At 40.8% G+C, this 17,931-nt stretch overlaps 1 pseudogene; it reads left to right on the forward strand.

The window, feature by feature from the left end:
* The first annotated feature begins 6,655 nt into the window (after positions 1 to 6,655).
* Positions 6,656 to 6,811, forward strand: LOC111753635 (U2 spliceosomal RNA; annotated as a pseudogene).
* The last annotated feature ends 11,120 nt before the right edge of the window (positions 6,812 to 17,931 follow it).

The following is a 17,931-nucleotide window of genomic DNA, read 5'->3' on the forward strand; positions in this document are numbered from 1 at the left end:
TGGATCAGCACTCAGAGATACTCTACAGAGGGTCTAATTAAGGCCTTTGATAAAAACCAAACATTTTCACCTTGGGTAGGCATACAGCTTTGAGTGTTTGGAGGAGACAAAGCCCAAGAAATAACTAAGTATGCATGGGCCAAATAATAGAACCAACAGGATAATTATGAGTACACTTAACAAAGATCTCCACCAAGGGGAACTAGTAATGGCTTCCCATGAGGAGGATAAGGATAAGGTCCAGGAAATTTTAGAGTCTGACATGGCATTGACTTGTCATCTAGTATCTTGAACAGCTATTGAAATATTTGCATGAGGATTAGGGATGTACACATGACATTCCGTTTTTGGAAATGCACAAGTGCACCCTGTGCTGCTTTGGGGATGTCTAGTGCCATCTGATTTTGGAGAACTGAATTTGTCATTCATTTTACTTCTTCATTTAGGTGAGAGACCAGCAGCAGTATCACTTAAGGACTTCTGAGTATAGTTACTTAAGGTCTCAATTTGTTGCATGACATCTTTTACCCTTAGGGAAGGGATAAAGCTAGAGGTCAAGAGATCATATAAGTGGAACACACTTCTAGACCATCGATATTAAAGGTAACGTAAATTTTCAGGTTTATCAGTATTTTTGATGCTCTTGCCTTGTAACCCGGCAAATCCCAACATGCATCTTCCTATCCATCAGGGGGCAACCAGGTCATAGACTGGTCCCACAAGACCAATGAGTGACACTAGGGTCTCCCCATCTAATTCCAGGGTGATTAAAATAGTCACTTGCCTATAAAGTTATTATGTGCATACACTCTTGGGGGAGGGGTTCTTCCAAAGTATTTAGTGGAGTTACACCACTCAAAATAGAAGTAGTTCTTTTGTTCGCAACATAAGGGGGCTTTGCTGATATATCCAACAGTGGGGTTAAACATAGATACTTATCCCATATTTGAAAATAGTCAACTTTATGTCTATGATTATTGGCACTCAGAATAGGACCCTCACTTTTATTTAATAGGGGCCTCACAGTGCCTGTGGAGAGGCTTCAATGGCATTATTAGAAAGAATTTGATTATGTCCAGGATCATTAAGAGTATAATTCATAAGTCATTCCATTACTTTGTAATGGTGGGCTAATATATGAGTTTTGGGGGAAAACTCAAAAGATAGCACAGTCATTTCAGCAGGTTGATGAACAGAACAAATGGACAAAGTGGGGAGGGTGCTGTGGAGAAGTCTGAGTTATGGGCTCAGTGTAGTTCTGCAATTAAACAAGAAGCACACTTGACCAGTTCGTGTGAAGTTAACTTCTTCTGATGGTCTTCAATAACAAGGAGGGAAAACTGGATCCGCTGTACACCATATGCTAAAGGTTGTACCGATTAACTTTTTTTCTTTTGTCTTTTTCATTTTTATCGGTACCTGGGATCGAACTCATGACTGCCTGCTTGCAAGGCAGGTGCTTATGCCGCTGAGCTAAATCTCCAGCCTCCCCCCCCCATTAACTTTTATTACAAAGCCAAATCTGGGAAGCTTCTGAAGTCATGGGTCCCATTTGATCAACTTCATGAAATTCCACTCCCACTCTGCATGATCCATCTGTCTTCAGCATCAGCCAAGCAGACGAGTTAAAAGGGGATGCCATAGGAATCACCATTCCTAGTGGAGTGGTTACCTCTGCGATCCTTTCAGGAATGCGGCAGTGAAGAGACAGCATGTGTCTTCAGTTGGCTTTTTAAATACTCTACACAATGTGCGATGGAGCAGCAGTTGAGGTGATTCCAGGAGCCAAGCTGTCTCCTCTACACCAAGGGGTGAGGGAGAAGCATTTACAGCACATCGGCCCAGTGAGCCGCAGCCAGCCCTCAGCTTACCACCTGTCTTCCATACCTCTACTCTTGCACTGGCTATACAGCACTTGGGGTTTCTAGAAACTAGTGTCACCTGAGTCCTGGGTCTGGTTTTCCCCTCCATGTCAGATAGTGTTCCTTTGCACAGTGTTTCATCATCTGGTAAACAGCCATGTATACCTTTGGGAAAAGCTTAGATGTCACAGTATAAACATTTCACAGTGTGATAGGAGGTGCTTCCTGAACAACCTGCAAGCTGAAAGCAATGGTGCAGGGTGGTCAGATGATTACTATTACTGCTTCTACTTCACCACCTGTGATGATAACTATGCTCATTCTGTCTGTGACAATTAAGTACCACAACTTGCTCACCGACGCCAGAATACATCGTCCCTTTCCAGCAAGCCAGTGAGCTGGAACAGACCTCATGCTCTTTCTTCCTACAGCACAGCCTCCACCAGGCCTCCAGCCAGATGAGCACCTTGAAATCACACAGCACCTGGCCTTGGGAAGGAACCATCCCTGGCTCTCTCTCAGTGCTGCTTAGGGCATGAGGGAGCAGCTTTCATGTGACAAATCTCCTGCGGGGTGTCCCAATCCCCCTGCATCCTTTTATTGCAAGGGTGTTCTTTGTCTCTATTCTGGACAGTGCAAGTTGTCTTGAATCCAGGATTCAAAACATCTACAACCCCGTTGGTCCTTCTGAGGTGCTGGGGATAAAGCTGTGGTGTGGTTTGCACCTCACATGTTCCTGGGGTGCCTCCTGGAAGGTCACCATGGGTGCTCGTTCGCAGATTCAGCTCTCAGCTGCAGTTAGGCTGCCGTGCCTGGCTGGAGGCCTGGTCTTGGCCTGGAGGGGTCTTTCCTGGACCATTCTGCCTTCTCTGCCTCTACTGTGCCCTGCTATGCCCACTGCACCATCTGAGCTGAGCCTGCCCAGGAACGCATCCTCTGAAAACTGCGCTCCTTTCAATTTCCCCTCTCAGTCATGGGGCAGATGTTTCCTCCCAGCCACAGGAAGGGACTGAGACTGGTACTGGTAGAGAAGATAGAGTCCAGGATGCAACTCGACGCCCTTTATTTAATCTCATCGTTTTGTCCTCAGAAAGCAATAATGTAAATTTGGGAAATCTTCAAATCCTCACCTGTTGCAGGTTGCAATGTGTAACTTACTGTCTGCATTCTCAAGAACTGAGTCTGGCTGAGCTCTGGAAGCAGAGAACTGCTGGGTCTCTTCTTCTGGAAACTGAGCTCTCCCTTCATGATGACTGTTTTTTTCACTCAGAAAAGTGACATTTCCACGGGAAGAAGGCGATTCTCTTGGCAGAGGAGCACAGACAAACTTAGGACACTGGATCACTAGTTTTATAAATATTTACATGTACCTTTCCATCCATTTTTCAGGTTTTCACTCCTATCTATTCCATATGTATTTATATGTTTCTGATACAGGGTCTCATCATTATTATTATCAATAAAGGGGATCATTCTGTAACTGGGTCTGGCTTGAACTCATTATGCAGAAACTTGTAGCAGTGCTCCTGTCTCAGCCTTCTGAGTTACAGGCAGGTGCCACCACGCCTCACTCAAGGCCGTAATTTTAGTGTCTGAGAGGTACAGAAGTGTGAATTCTGTTTTCTTAGTAATTCAATCACCCACAGGATGGAAGCCTCATTTTGGTTTTTATATTCTTGGCAATGTCCATAAGAAATGTTTATTTTTAAATCATCACAAACTTTACAGTCATTTTCCTAAACCTTCAGTTGTGAATTTAAAACTCTGAACTTTGTTTGTTTGCTTTTGTTTTTGTCTGCTCCCCTCTAAAAAGTGCCCTTGGGCCAGGGATACAGGGGCAAAAGCGCCTGCCTGGCAAGTGCAAGGCCCTGAGTTCAGTTGCCAGTACCAATAAATAAATAAATAAATAAATAAATACATACATGCATAAATAAAAATTTTTCATGGAAAATTCAAGCTAATGTGCACATACTTTATAGCACATCTTTAAATCTTAGGCAGTATCCACTTTATTAGTTCATTTATAGCCACATAGCCCAGCGATTAAAATACAGAAGAGTCTGGGCAAATATAAATTATGAGATATTATATCAAATTCCTTAAAAAGTGAAAAGTACTTTAGTAATTGTGACAAAGAATACAATTTTAGAGCCAGCAAATTACTGAGTAAAGTTTGGTAACTATAGGAAGTTGTAGGACACAGTTTGGAACCAGTGAGTTTATCAATTCACTGAAGCAAGTTTAATATAAAGAAAACATGGAAGAGTGATTCTGGAAATGCAGGAAAAAAACATGTTGTGAGATGCCTTTAATGGCAAATGATGAATGATTGAGCCTGTTGTACCTCATACTTGGATTAAACTGTAACTTCTTCAAAGACATTTTGATATCAACATTATTACACTCCTGAAGCCAATGTGTCTTCTTAAACAAAAGACATTGGCTGTTGAATTATCCAGTATTTCTTAAGCTGTGGAGATGTTTTTTGTGTTGTTTAAATGACAACATGACATTTAAGTTTCCCATTTGTGCTCTGGGCTTTTGCTAACACACTCATAAGAGCTGTACAACCTTTCTTCATTTTGTTTCAGCCCTCTGTGGCTAGGTGGGAATTTAATATCATGCTGTAAATGTGAATTAGGAAACACATTTTACCTGGGGATTCCTCCATGTTTGTATTTAGTGAAAGGTAAGCATCGCCCTGATTCCCCAGGTTCCTTACTTCCTGGCTTCCCTGTAGGTTTGCTCCAGGGAAGTCCGTGGCAGAATATGTGACAGAAAGGCAGAAGCACAGTCATTGGAGTGTTTCCCCTGGACCCCCACTGCCTCCAGTGACGGTCCAGCCACTTGGCGTCTTCACCTCTCTGCTGTCCCATGACCTCCTTCTCTGCCCTCACTGCAGTGAGGGAGGTCCAGCTGCGGGTGAAGCGAGGACAGCTCCTCCTGGAGGTCTTGGGCCTTTTGTCCTGTTCCTCACACCTCGAGACACTGATCTGGTGTCGTCTTCTGCTGTCACTTCAGGTTTACTGCCCGTGCCACATCATCAGCACTTCCAGCCATCAAGTTAACCAGTTCCTGGGGTTAATTCACATACTTCAGTTGTGGAATCTCTGTTTCTAAGTTGACCCTCGCTGATGTATCTTCACTGAAAAAGCTCAGTAAATTACAGATATTTCCCAACTGAGAGCAGTTCCCTTGTCATTTACATTCAGGCTCTGCACCGTGTAGAAGCCATTACTTGTGCACTGCACAAGCGGTGGAGGACAAAGTGTTACCATGTAAAAGTCACAATTAGATTCCAAGTCCAGATGTGCACAATGATCGTTTGCTAATGAGCATCATGGTTTCGAAACGTGCAGTTTTCATTAGCAAGTAGAATGCTAGCATGTGTTTTTGTGTTGCCAGTGCAGCTCTTCCAAAAAGTAAGTGCTTCACTTAGATGGGCTCACATTTCACTAAAGATTTTTCTACTTCAGATCTACCTCCTGTAAAATAAAATTACTCTTAAAGCAAAATTTTATTCCTATCCAAAAGGAAGAAAGTATGTCAACTTGGGTTATTACCATCTTTGTCCTGTTTCTTAAACAAACCAACAAAACAAAAATATCAGATCACTTACGTAATTTTGGGCCAGATGACAACATCCATAGATACACATAAATACAGATACAAAGGCATGCCTATCTATCTGGAACAGCCTCTCCATTTAGAAGAGCAATTTCAAAGATTTTAAGACCACTTTAAACCTTAGACGACTAAATTCCATGGAAATGTGCAAGTGTTTGTCACCACGCAAAGAACAAACCTATTTTACAGCAGTGAATGCAGCTGCTGTCCTTCTGCTGAGGATCTGCCAAGTGTGCAGTGCTGCCTCAGAGGCTCTGTGTGCTCCTGGGCTCTTCCTGCCTTTACTTTCCCTAGGCTGCATGGATGCCGCCTGGCTGACCGCCCTCGCCCTTCTGCGCCTCACCTTGAGCAGCGTCTCCAAAAGCAAAACAAGCAAACAAAACACCCACCCAAAATGACAGAACTTCTTTATTATTTTTGCAAGCCAGTGCAATGCTGCCTCCTGGTCAACTGCTTGCTCCCAGCACTTTGTCAAGTCGCAGTTCTCCTTTCAGGAAGAAGCTAACATAGTAATTTACATGTGAGAAGCCACTTACAAAGGCTGATGCTTCCGGGCCGATTGGACTGACACGTCGTTGTCAGACACAAACATAAGGACGCAATATTATTTCAAAATATAATGAGTGTAACCCAAACATTGTCTGGTTTGGTACAGGAGAGCAGAAGCCAGGATGCAGAGGGCAGCTGAGGCAAGCTGAGTCTAGAAAGAGACCTCTGCAAAGTTATGGAACAGGAGCCCAAGACTTCACCCCCAGAAGTGCCGATTACCTAAGCTGTTCAGACAGGACTCCTCCAGAGCCCCAGTGCACAGGGACATTTGCGCTGCTGGAGCACAATGTGGTTGTACTAGGCTGATGAGAATCACATGGCTGGGAGGACAGGAGGACTCTGAAGACAAGAAGGCTCCCTCAGGCAAGTGCAGAGCAAGAAAGGGCCTAGAGTCACTGAGGGTCCCTCTATGGGGAGGAGGGGGGGGAGAAAGCAAAAGCAGGGGAGGAGAGAGAGCCACGAGGTGGCAGCCCAGCTCCTGAAGGGACACTGTGGGCAAGATGGAGGCTGCAGGCTGCATCAGGCTGTGCCCTTTAGTGTGGCAGGCCTTTCCTGGAAGATTCTGAGCACGGCAGTGATGTCACCTAATACAAATGGGAGGTAAACCATAGATCACAATCACTTCTCTGCCTTTTGGCTAAGATCAAGTGTGGTATCTGTTCTCATCAATTTAATATCTAATACATCCTCTATCCCAGGACAATATATTACATGGATTTTTGGAGTTGGGTGATGGAATAGCAGTTTGCTCCACCCACTCTGAGGAAACAAAACAAAACAAAACAAAAACACACAAATTACAGAATCTGTGGTAAGATATGTCTATGTTGTACTACAGTGGAGGCAATGAAAGGGAGAGAAATATGGAGTTGGAATTATTTGTGGAATAAAACTTGTGGGTCTTTCTCATGGGATGGAAAAGCTGAGAACTAAGTAGTAACTGACAAGTCATGGAAAGTTGGATTATGATTTGATCCAGTGCTTGCTCCATCTGTAATGAGCTCAATGGCTTTACCCATTTTCTCTCAGCATCTGTGGTAAGCAGCCTATTCCACTAACTTCTGAACTGTAAAACATACTCATGAATATATTTGTCCATAAGGTTACTAGACATGTTCAATATCATGGGTTATTTTTCATTATAATACTTCCCCTGATATAAAAAAAATAAGTGGCACAAAAGAACACACTAACTTTACTTTCTAAAGGGTCAAAATCATGTTTCCAGATGTACCTATGAATCCCCCTTTCTCATAGAAGCAGAACCTCCTGGAAGGCTTTGCAGCTCCACACTCCCTTTTCCACCCTGCTGCTCCTGTCACCTCCTGCCCACTGAGGCACCTTCTTCTTGACCCTTTACACACTGAAACTGACCTGAAGCTGTGTCTGTTCACTTCTAATGAGCCTCTGCACTCTCTGGCTTTGTTTGTTAGTTTTGTTTTCCAGATGATATAATCTCTCTATATGATTTACCCCTACCTTCTCTCTCTCTTCCCCTTTCTCTCCCTCCTTATCTTATATTTCTTCTTTTCTTTCCCTTCTTTTCTACTTTTCAGTGCTGGAGATTAAACACTGCATCTCTTGCATGCTTGAACACATCCTCAACATTGAGCTACTCCTGCCTCCCCAACCAGTGGTGGCAAATCCATAGCGCCTCTGTCGTTTCTCTCTTATGATGTAAGATGTGAATGTACTCGTTGGTTTTTGTAAACTAAGTCCTCAGGGTTCAGTTATGACTGTGGTGTTGGCACTCTATGATAATTATGTGCAGTTGGGCTTGCAGTTGGGCACTCAGTCTCTAAAAGGTTCACCGTCACTTCCTGGGGTGATCTGAACTATTTCAGTGTGTCTGCCTGGCATCTCTTGCCATCCTACCCTGCTTACATGATAGCCTGCCTTTTAAATCAGTTTACTGTTGTATTGAAATTCTCACTGGCATTTTACATAGAGAAGTTTCCTGCTTATTTGCTATGCTTCTCGCCTTTCCCAGTGAAGAGCAAAGCCCCACGGGAAGAGGAGCTCTAAGTGCTTTGTTCACTGCTGATTCCCAGCCCTCAGAGGAGTTCCTGGCACATGATAGGAATTTTACACCCATCTGTGCTGTGAATCATTGAATCTGTGAATGTTATCAATGAAACAACAGAAATGTTTAAAGCCTTTTGAGAAATATAGCCAGGTTATGACTTATCTCAGTGTCTCTGTTCTGAAAGCAGAATATCTACTAGATACCTTAAAATGAAAATGAGCCCAAGACAGATTGATGATGGGCTTTTATGCTCATCACCATTCCAAGGCCAGCTCTGAGAATTAATTTCCAAAGAAAGACAAAGACAAAGGATGCATGGGAATAAAAATTGTAATGTTAGAATGCACATTACCTTGAAAAATAGGTATTACTTTATGAAAAACATTTTTTAACAGCCGATTTCCAATAAAACATTAATTTGGCATTTCATATTGTCTGGACACATAATCATAACAGCTAAGTTTTCAAATCATATAATGAAGTCTCCTGAATTGATAGTAATATACTCTATGATGCAGATTGTAATAGAGAAATGAGAATTCCTTTCTTAAATATTCATTCGTAGTTATATGTCTCAGGCAAGATACTTGACGCTTTAAGCACAAATTCATTAATGTATCAAGTTTGCATTATTTTGTCTAAAAATCTCTTAGTCAAAGCAGAGCACATCTTTTGAAAGTTCTGATATTTTGGTTCCAGGAGTCGGGGGTCTGCTTGGTGCTGTCTGCAGTGAGCAATACCAGGGATTCGAAGGAAAGGACCAGAAAGCCTTTGTGCCTGGTTTCACAGAGACAGCAAGAGCTTCCCTCTCCTGTTTGCCCCACGCCCAAGTCTGCACATCACTAGGACTCACCCTTCTCTGTGCCTGAAACCCCCAGAGCTCCCAGGTGCTTGTGATGCCTATTTTTAGTTGACAGCTCAGGTTTTATTTATTTATTTCTGGAACTAGTGTACTAAATTACTTGTCAATGAAAACTGTAAGCACACTGAAATTAGAATCCTTTCAAAGGATTCCTAAGTAGACTGACTTTGCGGTACTTGGAAGTAGCTTGGTTTCTTGCTTAGAAATGCTCCATAAATACACACAAGCCGTATTCAGTGTTAATAAGATACAAAAAGAAGTTTTAAAAATGCATAGATAAATATATTACACAAACAACCAATTTGAAGGGTGATCTGCACATGCAACCAGGAGAATGGCTATAAAACAGGCAATGTGAGAGGCTGTGGTTGGCCGGGCAGAGCAGTAACAAGGTTTATCCTCAAAGACCAAGAACAGGAAGGGTAGTTCCCACTGTGGAAGGGTAGTGTGATTTTGTCAACTGCTGAAAATACTGGCTTTTTTCTCTAATTCAGGGGGGGGGTAATAAAGGAGATGCAATCCATATCTGCTTGTTTCATGTTGACTATTTTTGCATATTTTTGTTTAAAATGTTGTAGCCACCTTTGATGTTTTTAATAGTGAAACCTAATAATACATTCTGGTTATCTTATTTAAGTAATTGGTGTTTATACTTTGTTTGTAAAAAAAAAAAAAACCTACATGTGATACAATCCATAAATACTCTTATTGTGAGTACATTAGATTATCTCTTTATACTTCTCCAGAGCTCAGTGGTGTTATTTTACAATAAAAAATGGGCAGTTTTGAGATAATGAGAATGAATAATAAAGAAGTGCCAAAAGAACTACAGAAGAAAAATCTAAAGTTGGAAAAATGTCAGCATGTCCGAGAGGGATAAAGTCTGTGTTATGAAGTGAAGAGACTAAAAGCCTTCATATCAACCATTCATAGTGGCAGGAATGACAGAACTTCAAAGAAGAAATGGAAGTGTGAAGAAGTCCAGTCATGGTCAATGATTATAAGGATGATTATGGTTTTCACAGATGTGATCAACATCTGAGAAGCCACCATGTAATCAAAAAATGAGGGAATTATTATTATGAACGCTTATGCACCCTCCTGACCAAACAATGTGGAATGTCCTTGTTATTTATCAGAACAAGACAGTTCAGATGGCGTTTAAAATTCAGAAAATGTCTCATGAACCAGACCACTGAAAATTCAAGGGCAGTGAAATGCCAACCAGGACATTCACCATCGAGGTTGTCCAAGTCATGTGTAGTGCGCAGATGGTTCACTGACTTCCACACCCACAGAAAAAAGGAAAGGCCAGCACAAGAGTGTAAAGCGTGTCATTCAAAGGAAGATGACAATGCAAAACACTTCAGAAAGAGGACACTGCTGTCTAGACTGTAATATTGCATTTCTATTGAGTGTTTTAAAATCTACCATATGCTGAAAAAATTTGAATACATTTCATAAGATTGTTTTTCTATTTCCTATCATATTATGTTACAAAAATTAACAAAAACTACACAGTTTTTGATCTCCCTATAGTTAAATAATTGGACTAAGTGTCTAAAGGATTGGTGTTAGAGTAGCAGACTGAAGAGTCATTGTCTTTGGTACTTTCTCATAAAACCTGACGTTCACAAGGTAAAGGAGGAGAGGTTTATTGGGCTCCCAGATTGCAGAGTCTGCAGTCACTTGTCTCTGAGGCAAGGAGGCGAGGCAGAAGGGAAAGGGTCCATGTAGGACAGCAAGGAGACAGAAATCATGGAGAAGGAGAGAAGCAGACTCTTCCAGGCCACGGCCCGAAGGACTTCCTCCTTCAACAAGGCTTCACCCCCAGTTTCAGTGACAGAGGCAGCAGTGGACTCATCACTGATGGGTACCACACCCAAGATCAATCACCTCCCCAAAGCCCTACCTATGAGCATGCGAGGCTTGGGGGAGAGCTGGGTATGAACCAGAACATTCACTTGAGAGAAAGGTTACTTCTGAAGGAATAAAGCTCACTAAGGATGTGTGCTGACATTTGTTTCCAGTTAGTTTGTACAGCTGGAGGTCTTTAAAGTTAGGAACAGACGCCTCTCCATTAAGGTGGGTGCCAGCAGGAGGAGGAGAGCACATTGGACTGTAAGGTGCAAGGTCAGGCATAGTTTGAGACAGGATGCACCACTATTTCCTATTTTTTATTACAGTGAAAACATTATTGTGTTAGTACACACAGCTTTGAAAGCAAAAACAGATTTAGATTTTGGTATCAGAAATGTGGGCCATAATTATTAGTATTTTACAATTTTATTGTATTTTACTTTAGTTGCCTAAAAAGACCACATATTTATAAAGTAGATGCCTTTGAAATCTAAAAAACAAAATACAGAAGGTAATAAAATAGTCTTTTATCCAAAATACTCAGTATATTTTAAAAATAAAAATTTTTGGAGAAGATTCAGGTGATTCTATCTTCTTTAACTTTTTCATTTTTGTTTTGCTCAAATTTAGCATCTGTCTTCTACCCATGTTAAATTCATATTTAAAACAATTTTTTAAAGAAGTAGAGCAAAATTATCTTAAATAGTTAACAAATAATCAGAATTATGTCAAATGTTTAGAATTATTACTTAAATAAATCTTAATATTGAATATTGTTTTCTCTCTGTTTAGGAAAACTTATTATTACCCATGAGTATCAGAAATAATTTTTTTTGCATTTATAAAAAGAGTGATTAATTTGCTTCATATCTTTTTTAACCTTTGTGACGTAAATCTTTCATAAGTAATGGAATCAGTTTTGCATGCTTCTTTTTCTAAATTTCTTTAATAAACACATAAATTTAGGAAATAATCCAACTTTAATAAAACAAAATCATTGACACATAATATTGCAAGAGTAATTAATAGAATTAAATTTTCAGTTAAGTCACTGCAAGTCAATAAATCTTGATCACATTGGTGTGTATAATTAGATTTATCTGCAGAAACCAATTATTCCTTGAAAAATCCTGGCAAGGTTACTTTGGAATAACAATGTCTTGGCACTTGAAAAGTTGAAATTCAGGAGATATTTACCTTGAATTTTTCAAGCCACACTCCAAGTGTGCTGTTTCTTATTAGTAGATGTGTTGATGCTGCCTGGTAGCCAACATCTGGTCTCTTTTCAACAGCAGGAAATGGATACCTGCACCACTGAGGGGAAGCCATGTGAGTGCTCTGGGCCTATCCTGTCCTCCATCTCCATGCTACACTGATCAACAGGAAAGGAAAAGAAAAGAGTCCACGGCAGTGATTTAAAGTGGAGGGAAAAGAACGAAAGTAAATACTTTTGTTTTTGTTTTTGTTTTTGTTTTTTGTCTTTTTCCTTTTCCTTTTTGTTGGTACCAGGGATCAAACTCATTGCAAGGCAGGCACTCATGCCGCTGAGCTAAATCCCCAGCCCCAACGAAAGTAAATAGAAAGTGATACACAAGCATTAATGCACCAAGCCTATATCCCTAATTTTACTTAAACTTAACTTCAATTTGAGTGACGTGTCCCCTTCAAGTGAGCTGCTCACCCTATGAGAGCTGAGGGTTCATGGCTGTCTGAGCGATGGGCAATGTCCAAGATGTGGTAAGATAAGATGCCAAAATAAAGAATGCTCGGTGTTCTAGGTAACTTCAGATAGCATGAATAGTACTGAAACCACCAGGGACCAAGGAACAGCTCAGCTCTTTAACAGTGTGGATCTCATGTTACCCTCAGTGTGGGCGTTGCTTGGCTACCACCTGCTTCAGCAGCTGTGTCCCAGCACAGATGCACTGATCTAGCATCTAACCCACAGAGGCCTGCTCTTCTGAGGGGTAACATCTTTTTCTGTGTGTGTAGTACATAGCCTAGGGTGCTTTGAACTCACTGTGTACCCCAGGCTGACCTCCAACTCATGGTCCTCCTGTCTCAGCCTCCTCCATGGAGGATTCCAAGCTTGGCTGACGAGCTGCTTGTAGCTTTGAAAATGTATCTTCAGTTAGCATCTCAGAAGTGCAATTGTTTAGTCCCTGTTGTATTACAAATCATAGCGCGAATACATGTCAGAAAATTAACATTCTAGGAAACGGAAGAAAATTCTAGATTAAAAGTTCCTGAAATTTAAAAATGTTAAGTTTAACTGTTAGAAAATTGCAATACATAAGAGATAACCAAACTCAAAGTATCATAAATTAACCACAAATATTTATAAGGAGGATTTAAGAAAATAAATGGCTAAAAACAACCTTAGAGGGAAATAAAAAATAACTAAGAAACATGAAATGGAGTGAACATGGGAATCTAGATTCTCCAGCATGCAAAGGTGCACAGGCTAAAGAAACAGCAGGATCACTAAAATGATAAAATTATTAAAGGACTGAACTTGTTTAGAAAGAAAATTTAGAAAGCAGATAAGAGATGCAGAATGCATAAAAATGTAAGTTGCCGATTTTAATAAATGAAAACAGAATAACATATTGAAGTGTGACCTAGAAATGCATTTTATGTTTTAAATAATCTACTTTGGATGTCAAAAGGTATTGCACTGTCTCTGTAATTCACTGAGATGAGACACTCTAAGATCCTACATCTTAGCATCATGTTGAGGCATGTCTGTTTGCTAAGGGCCTCACAAACCTCCTTTGGAGGAAGGAGCTGATGGACGTCACAGTGATCATCCTTCACCGCCGCCCAGCTGTCACCGCTCCTCCTCACAGCCATCACTGCAGAGCTCGTGGGCCAGGTGCTCTGAGTGCTTGGATGCAGGGAGCAAACAAATGGACCCCTGCTGCCCTGCATGTGGCACATGAATCCAACTGAATGTGGGGGAAATAGCAAAAGGACACGGAAAAGTGCACAGCGGACATCAGTTATCTGTTGTGCATTTGAAGTTAATAAGTTTTTCATTAATGCATGTCTGTGACACAAAGTGTTTACATCTGTTTTGGTGATATATATATATATTTCTCTTATATACATATACATAACTCTTATCATTCTGCAAACCTTTACACCCTGACATCCTCCTTAACCACTTCCCTCGATGATCCCCTTTCTTTTTCCCAAAACTGTCTCAGCCTGTTTCCTACAATCTCTCTTTTATGTTACCTTTCAATTAATTCAATTTTGGGTTTCTTATATAAGAGAAACAATGGGATATTTGCATTTAGATGTCTGACTTATTTCACTTAACATTATGACATCCAGATCCATCTATCTTCCGAAAATTATACAATTTTGAAGTTTTATAATGAAAGAAAAAGTGAGGACTGAAGGGCATTGTTGAGAATGGTGGAAAAGGTGTTACAATCTATACAGGGTCCTCAGATGTGGAGAGGGCGTGTTTGACCCACAGCACAAAGTGAATCGCGAGAGCCCGCATCACTGAGATGCAGATGAGTTTATCGCCTGGCTCGGGGGTGGGTCGTAAAAGAATGAGATCAGTGTTCCTGAAGTGTGATGCTTGGGAGCTTGTTAGAAACACAGAAACCACGGGTTATTCCACACACTGAGATGAAACTTCAGGATTGCGCTAAAGGACCTATATTTCACCAAGCGCACAGGTTTTGAGAACACCTGATCTGCACCACACCAGTACATGACTAAGGCACCAATGGCCTTGTCATTTTAGTGTAAATGTTTTCAAAAATAATGCCAGAGATTTAAGTTCAGGATTTTTTAAACTTATATTGTAGGATAGTGGGTAGCAATGTGAAAGCCCACAAATGAAGCCTGAAAATAAAAGTGTCCCCTAAATCGTAGGCCCAGATATGGAGTTGAGAAACATCACAGGAGCAGTGTCTAAGGCTGGCACAGGAGGACATCAGGGGTAAAGGTGTCCAGGAAGGATGTGTAGTCTTCAGCCAACACACGTTATATTTTCTTTACTAGGAACACTTCTCCATGATAAAACCCACAAAACCAGATGAAAATGCCCAGACAGACACAGAACAATGTCAACCACAAAAGGTAGTATAGGTAATTCTGTTTTTAAGTCAGTTTTACCACATTTAATATCACAATGAATCAGAGCGACAGTAATCCTATGGCCTTCTCCTCCTCTTGGCATTCTTTTACTCTGGCCATTTCTTCCTTTGACTTTCTCTTCCTTGGCCTTCTCTTTCTCTGGCCTTTTCTTCCTCAGGTCTTCTCTCCTTTTGGCCTTCTCTTCTTCTTGGCCTTTCCTTCCTCTTGGTTTTCTTTTCCTCACATTTTTTCTTCCTTGGCCTTCTCTTGCTCTGGCCTTTTCCTCCTCTTGGCCTTCTTCTTACTCTGGCCATCTCTTTCTCTGACCTTCTCTGCCTTGGCCTTCTCTTCCTCTTGCCGTTTACTTACACTGGCCTTCTGTTCTTCTTGGCCTTCTTTTCCACTGACCTTCCCTTCCTCACCCCTTATCTTTCTCTATCACTAGCCTCCTCTTCCCCTTCTCTTCCCCTTGGCCTTGTCTTCCTCTGGCTTTTCCTTCCACAGGCAATTTCTCCCTCTGACTTCTTCTTCCTCTGGTATTTCCTACATCTGGCATTCCCTTCCCTTCATTTTCTCTATCTCTGGCCCACTCTTCTTCTGACCTCTTCCTTGTCCTTCTCTTCCTCTAATCTTTTCTTCCTCTTGCCTTTTCTTCCTTGTCTTCTCTTCCTCTGACCTCTTTTTCTCTGGCCTTCTTGCCTCTTGGCATTCTCTTCCTCTTGGCCTTCTCTTCCACTGGCTTCTCTCCTCTTAACTTTCTCTTCCTCTGGCCTTCTCTCCTTTTAGCCTTTTCTTCTTCTTGATCTTCTCTTCCTCTTTTCTCTTGCTCATCTTTTCTTGCTTGGCCTTGTCTCCTCTTTGACTTATTTTCCTCTGGCCTTCTCTTCTTCTGGCCTTCTCTTCCTCTATTCTTCTTTTCCTAAGGCATTTTCTATATCTGACCTTCTTTTCCTTGCCCTTCTCATTCTCTGGTCTTGTTCTCAGCTGGCTTTCAATGCATTTGGCCTTCAATTCCTCTGGTCTTCTCTTCCTCTTGACCTTCTCTTCCTCTTGTCTGGCCTTCTGTACCTCTGACCTCTTCTTCCTTGGCTCTTTCCTTCTCTTGGCCTTCTCTCCTCCTGGCCTCCTTCTCCTCTGAACTTACCTTCTTCTTGGCCTTCTCTCCCTTTGGCAATTTCCTCCACTGGCCTTTTTCCTCTTGTCTTCTCTTCCTCTGGCCTTCTCTTCCTCTGGCCTTCTCTTACTCTAGCCTTCTCTTACTCTGGCCCTCTCTTCTTCTTGGCTTTTCTTCCTCTTGTTCTTTTGCTCTGTGCCTTCTCTCTCTCAGGGTCAGAGTTCTGTTGTCTTTGGCCCAAGGCTGCCTGCAGTTCATGTGCAGTGACAGCCCTGGGAAAAAATTGTGCAAGTACACAGCTTCTGCTACCGTTCTCTGATTCTTTAATCTGATTCCACTGAAAATTTGAGGGCTGCATCTAAAACATAAGAGGAAGAACTTCTTGGAAAAGCTAATTCTGGGCCATGCAGCCCCGCTAATCCAGGGAAGCAAGCGGATGCTAAACAACACAGAGAAAATGTTACATTCATTCATTGCGATACCAGTTTATGTGGTGCTATTTATATTTTACACATTTTACTACACAGTGTCTCTCTGCAGCAATTATTTTACAATTGTGCAGCACATTGCTTGAACCCATGTACTTTAAAGAATGAAAGCAAAGCACAGAAAAAGCACAAAAATGAGTGGTAGCATTTAATTGAAGGTGAATTTCTGACAGATCTAAAATAAAGTGTATTGAGATATTAAAAAGAGCAATTAAGAGAAGCATAAAAATCCACACCAAGAAAATACAACATTTCATGGTGACAAGTTTAATGTTAAATAACATCATACTTCATGAAGTGATGAGTGTGTGAATTAGCCCTGAAAATTGTGACCTTTGCTTTTACTCAGAATTTATTAAAACTCAAGATTATTTGTAATGAAAATATGCTTTTGATATAAAATAAATAATTAGCATAACTTATATATTATGCTAAATAAATAAAATACTTCAGAATTATTTTAACTGTAAACAACTAAACAAGAATTTGGAAATTTTACTACAATGCTTTTTTTCCAGCATTTAAACTCACCTCGTTTTTGTCTATTTTTAGAATCTATTTCTTTACTTCAGAATTTATTTATATATGAAAATTTTAAATTGTTGTTACCAGTATGTGCCTCTCTTAATTCTCATTATATGCTTAGTTATAAAAGTCATTAACATAGATGGTAAAATATTAAAGCAGTAATTTACATCATCAAAGTCCTGCCCACCTTTCTAGTATTTACATTTTGAAAATTATATGTACTTCCTTTCAGAAAAAGGTGACAACTTTATGTTCATGAATAGAACATGTGACACCTACAGTATTTTTTGATACGGGGTCTCTGTGCTGTGACACCTGTGTAGAGCTTCTGGCTCAGGTGATCTCACCTCAGGTTCCTAGCGCTAGGATGCTGGGCAGGGGCTCCATCCCTGACCTGCTTTACATTACACTTTCTTCTTGATAAAACAGTCCTCTTTATCACCTGATGCAGAAATATGCATTATTTTTACTTTTTAGTTAGAGTAACTTTTTATTGAAGCATGAGATTATGCAAAAAAGACATGTTTAATTTTTCCAGTCAGTTAAGATATTAAAACTTAACATTTTCAAAGATTTCATATATCCCAGTCTTTCTTTTCATACTTTTCCATGCTGTTTTCATACTATTTGCATTAATTCATCTCCATGAGATTATCAAAGTCATCATTCCCACTCCTCGCTAATAATGAGTACTTTTAGTGCTTTTCATTAAAGCAACTTACACACTTCTGTGGACTCTTTCACTTTCTCATTTGTTTTTCCCTTGTGACTAATGAATTGAAACATATTTTCATGCCTTTGGCCTAGGGCCCATGTCTTGTGAAGTTCTTGCTGTGTTATATGTCAGGTTTGTTCTTCCTTTGTGTGTGTGTGTGTGTGTGTGTGTGTGTGTGTGCATATACATGCGCATGTGTGTG

Source organism: Cavia porcellus, unplaced genomic scaffold, assembly GCF_034190915.1.
Source record: "Cavia porcellus strain 051 isolate PalLab524CR breed Dunkin Hartley unplaced genomic scaffold, mCavPor4.1 scaffold_14, whole genome shotgun sequence".
Lineage (NCBI taxonomy): Eukaryota > Metazoa > Chordata > Mammalia > Rodentia > Caviidae > Cavia > Cavia porcellus.